This window comes from Martes martes (assembly GCF_963455335.1).
Source record: "Martes martes genome assembly, chromosome: 1".
NCBI classification, from domain to species: Eukaryota; Metazoa; Chordata; class Mammalia; order Carnivora; family Mustelidae; genus Martes; species Martes martes.
The window spans coordinates 98426347-98432346 of record NC_137888.1 but is presented as its reverse complement, the minus strand read 5'-3'; positions in this window follow the sequence as shown (position 1 = coordinate 98432346).

Below are 6000 nucleotides of genomic sequence, written 5' to 3'. Positions count from 1 at the left end.
AGCATAATATATATTAAAATATACTGTTTCAGTATGCATTGTGTAGACAGATTTTATAAGAAGTACTTTTCAAAAGAATAATGCAATAATTCTATGTCTTATTTAAGTCTTTTGTTGACTAAGTCCATTAAGATGAAAGTATTTCAAAACATTTTCAGTTCTAATAAAGAAAATCCTTTTTTCTCCAAGATTTTAGATACATTTATGTCATCATCAATATTTTTAAATAGCTTTATTATATATTTGGTTCATATTTACTTGATAGAAGATCTACCAGGAATTTCCATAATTGCGTTTTCCTTGCAAAATACACTTTTAATTTGTGCTAACTCAGAAATAAATGAATGAGTGACAGAGGAATATGCCTTTGCAGGTAGGAAGCAATATTGTTAATTTCCCCCAAAGGGACAGTCAACCATGCCAGAAATGGCTACATAATTAAAAGGGAAAGATAGAGAGTGCATACACCTGTTGTAAGTAATTTGCCAAGTGAGTTTTATTATCAAAAGCTGTTTTGTTGGAGTTAACAGAGGAAACTGGTTGGTTTTGAAGATAAGATCTGGACAAATGGTCAAGAGACCAAATATAATAACATACAGTTTTACAGATCTGCTGGAATGTTATTTAGGTTCAGGTGATATAAAGCCTCTCTGATTCCCCTCTTCTTATATAGAAACAAAAAAAAAATCTCATTTACTGCTTTTTTCCTACATGGACATCTCAATCAAAATAGCCACCAAATATTAACTGATTATCTACTGAGGACCTGGTAGTTCACCCAAGAGTCTATAAACCTAATAAGAACTATTAAGGTTAAAGGGATTAAGGACTACATCAAATGCACTCTACTCTTAAATTCTACTAATTCATTTTTTCTGTTTTTACTAATGAGGCTTTAATAATAATAATAATTGAAAAATATAAAATAAAGCTCATTTTTTCTTTACTTGACTTATTTTTCTTAGTGATATATACTACATATTTATATGCAAAATATAGATTATATATAATATATACACATAATGTATACATGGTATATGTTACATAGTAATATTACTTAAACTTGTATTTTTAAAATATTGTAACATAACTACATATTTATGTACACATATATACATAGGCACATACAATTAGAATTCGTAATTCTAAATAATATTACTAACTCTAAAAATATACACAGTGTTTCTTGAAAAATAAAGCAGTACAAATAAGTGAAGTTGCTAATGCTTCTTTCATGTTAGGGTTGTGGTTATTGATATGCACTAAAATCTCCAATGAAAGAAATAAAGCCCCAACATAGAATGAAGGGCCAAGTAGGGGTTTTTCATTCTACTTGCTGGGTCATCCACTCAAACTATGCTTCTTCTCCTACCTTCAACTATTATCAACAGTAACCATGAGAGTCAACATTTTTTTCTTTTCTTCTATGGCCCTGCTCAAAAGCAGACAGAGGCAGAATGGAGAGAGTGCAAGTGTTCCCCTTTCTAATTTATAACATACAGTAACTGCCTTCTCCCCGGTCACACACACATATCCCCCAAAATTGCAAATGCACATTATATAACAAAATCTCAGAAGGAAAAGAAACAAACTCCTGGAAATATGGGAAAACATGAGCGTTTGTAGTACATGAGCAAAGACTAAATAAAACTTAAAATCTAGTGTAGTTTTTTTGTTCTTCCACAAGATCAAAACTGAATTTTATAATTTTATTTAGATAGAAGGGGAAAAAATGAAGATATTCAAATAGACTAAAACACAGTTCTTCAGCTGAAATTCTAATTTTTTCACTTTATGCAAACCAGCTACTAAATCTCTCCAACCCATTTTGGAAAAATAAGATCGTATTAAACATTATTGAACTTAATTGTCCCTACCCACTGCACACAAAAAGCTAGAGGAGGGTTTAATTAGCTTTACTACTCTTGACTGCAAAATAAGGGAAGCAAACTAATACTTTTTTTTTTTTTTTTTTTTTTTTTTTTTTGACAGACAGAGATCACAAGTAAGCATAGAAGCAGGCAGAGAGAGAGGAGGAAGCAGGCTCCCCTCTGAGCAGAGAGTCCCATGCGGGGCTCGATCCCAGGACCCTGAGATCATGACCTGAGCAGAAGGCAGAGGCTTTAACCCACTGAGCCACCCAGGCCCCCCTGCAAACAAATACTTATTGCATATGTGTTGTTTGCCAGGTACTCACACCTATTTTTCATCTCCTCAAAACAAATTTGCTGAGTACATATTATTTTACACATAAAAAGAAACATCTGAGATTTAGAAAGAGTGTATGATTTGCCTAATATCACAAAGCTCTTAAATAGCAAACAGATTATCAAATCTATGTGTGCCTGGCTATAAAGCCTGACTCCTTGTATAACATACTACCTTGTTCCTAATGTAGTTAATCATGTACAATCTTAAAATCTTATTTAACATTTTTGTACATGTTGACCTCTCAGGGGGGTTGTAAGATCTTCAAAGAATTAGAGCCTGGGATTCGAAATGAATAAACTTTGAAATGTGGGATGTGAATTTTAATTCTGTCAGTTACTAGCAAGTAGGAATTCTCCATGTATCTCGTTTTACTGATACATAAGATGAGATTATGATATTACCCTAATAAATTTGTATTAGTGAATATGAGTATTTAAGTTTGTATTTAGCAGATATTTACTACCAGTACAAACAAATTTCTTTTCTATTTTGTAAACATATTTTATTTCAGTTTTATTTCTCATTAGGTCTATCATGTACTAGGGATCTACAAGGATAAACCAAAGTTATTAAATATATATTATGTTGTAGATACTTTTGTGAACATTATCTCTTATTAATATCTCATCACAATCCTCTGAGATGTTAACCTACCCCAGGGTTTATTTTGCTTCTCTTCTCAAGCTCTATACTTCCCATGAGCATTCAATCTTTCCTACTATCTCATAGCTTTAAATATACTTCCAGATACTTTCTCTGAGTTTCAGACTCAGTGTATACAACTATACTTGAAATTGCCATTTGAATGGCTAATCAATATATCAAAAATGCATCTGACCTAGAACTTTTCATTCCTGGGTCTGTAATCTAATCCTACAGCCTTTGCCGATTTCAGTAAATTATACTTCTATCCAACTACTTGCTCAGGCAAAAACCTAGGAGTCCTCATGATTCCTTCCTATTACTCATGATTTCACACATCCTACCCAACCAAAATTTGCCTACTGGCAAAATTTATACTTCAATTCATCCACTTCTATTCTTCTCAGAATCGACCATCTTGGATCTATAGGACCATAACTTTTTAACAGGTTTGTTCCTTCTAACTGCACACTTATCACCCTTTGACTCTACATAAGAGCCAGGGGATCTCTTAAAGATGTAAAGATGATGTAAAGATGGTGGTAAGATGATGGCTTCCCATTGCAAGAAGAAAAATCCAGTCTTCTTATCCTGCCCTATCAATCCCTGGTTGACATGATTTCTGCCTAATTTTACCCTCTGTTATCTTTTAGCCATCCTGTTTTCCAGGAAGTTTTTTGAATAACTAAGCTCATTTCTGCCTTCAAAATTTAACATTTGCTACTATTTTTAACTTGAACATTTTCAAGAAGTTCTTTCCAGCTCTTTACAGAACAAGGTATCTTCTTACATTGCAGGTCTCAAACCCATGTTATCTCTTCAGTGAGTTCTTTCTCCGTGATGCCATAAAATATGCGGTTTATGTGAGACCATTTCCAACAGCACCCTGTTTTTATCATATTTATAACACATATTTTTACTTGGTTATCCATTTTTCACTTGTAAATATTATTTGGATATAAAATAATATGCGGTTTATGAGAGCAAAGATCTTTTATGTCTTTTGTTTACCTCAGCATTGCCTTTTACTTTTTTGGGAATAGGGCAGGAGAAGTAGGTGGGGGAATAATTCAAGGGAGTATATGGGGTTCAGAGTATATGAAACTGGTAATATAAGGACGGGATGAGATGACCAAGTAGATGAGAGTTTCTATTGACTTCTATACTCTAATGAAAATGATATGACATACATATAATTGTCTAGTACATGATAGTCACTAAATGTCAGTTGCCTTTTCTAGCAGGATTCTCCACATGCTATACCTAGACATCATCATCCTTTCTTTTTCAGGGAGTGAAGCTCATGTAGAAAAATAAGGAACAAAATGTACAGTACAGTTTGGGTAATGCAGTTGGCTAGCTGACTCCATGCAGGGCCTCACCGTGTCCCCATCCTCCTCACTCCACTCTTTCAGGATGGGGCCAAGAGAAGAGCTTCCCGAGTGGCTTTCCTGAGATTCCATGTGGAGGACTATGGACTGCAACTCTGTAGTGCACAGTCCTCTCTTTGGCGATGATAATTGTAGGGAAAGAAGCAGACACTCATGCTGATTCCACAGGCTGTCTTCAGGATCTCATTAGCCTTGCTGTGCTCAGTATCTTGGAAAATCACATCATTCACAGCTAGGACTTGGTCCCCATCCTGAAGTTCTGCTTAATGTGTATCAGAGTCAAGAATCACATTGGAGATAAAAATGTCTAGCTGGGAGGCCTTTCTTCCTCAGATATTAAATCTCAACTGAGTTCCAGGAGGCTTCTTCAGTGTGACAATTCAAGACAGAAACTGGATCAACTCATTTTTGTAGCCTGGGTAATATACCCTTTCATGAGAAGGAATCCAGGTGGAGGATTCTCATAGGCTAGTCATCATAAGGAATTGGCTGTCCATCTCTAGCAAGTCCCGTCAGGCCTCAGGTGCCTCAGGTCCACTCAATGCCAATTCAATCTAGAAATTGGAAGCAGATTTTCAGATGGATCTGAAAGGGTGGGTTCAGGGTGCAATATTTGGGCCCTCCCCTTTCCCATGCACTAAGATCTTTTATGTCTTATTCGCCACCATATTGCCAAGTGCCTAGAACTGCCTGATATATATTAGTTCTCAATGGACACTTATTGAATAAAGGAATAGGTGGCTAATGCGATGTTATATTCATTCATAGATGATAAAAATAGGTCAAGGGTGTATAAAAATTCTAAACAACAAAATTAGGAATAAACATAAGTCACTTGATAGAAATAGATGTCTACAAACTGTGTGGCAGTTTTTCAATGGCTAACACATAAGCATTGATTTATAAAATACACATTCAGGAGTGCATCAGAGTGATTTTTCTTTTTTCCAATTATCAAGACATGTTTAAGGACTAGTGGCTTCAACTTATATTGAAACGTGTGAACTCGCTAGACTTTCATATATTTCTACTCAAGTAAGCATAACATTAATGGAGATGCATTATATCCTTTCACAAAATGTCATATGAAATCAAATCCATCATTGAATGTGGCTAAATTGTTCTTTACAGTTGTTGTATTGTGGTGCTAACTGAAGATATGACTCAATCAAACACCATCATGATAGTTACCATGGCATCCTACTTTCCATAATGTATGCTTTCACCTCAACTGGAAGAGGAACAGTCAGGTTGCTGCATCACTTAGCTTCAAGGGTATCTTGTATTCTCTCCTCCATGGAGTATATAATTAGATAGCTCTGGCAAGGATTATGATAGAGTCTCATCTTTGCCAAAATACATTAGATACTTTGTTGTGCCTCCCCCTCCCCCAAGATTCCTGCCCAACAATCACACTTATCAAATGTGGTTGTTATCAAATGGCATAATTAATTTTGTATTCCCTTTCACGTAGAGAGGGCACACCAAAAAGAGAAACATGCCATGATCCATGTAGAAGCATAACATTAAGATTCCAAAATTGAACTGAGGAATATTTTTGAGGTTTTGAAATTGAAGTATTTTATTCCTCTGAAGAAAAATCTTCAAATGGCAGAGAAAGGCAATATGGAAGTTAGCTTAATGTCTAAAGATAACTTTCATTTGGTTTGGTTATCCAACAACTTCAATAATCCTTTAGGAAATTCCCAAAAGATGATTGTGCAGTATGACATAAATTCTGATCAAACCAGGGAGA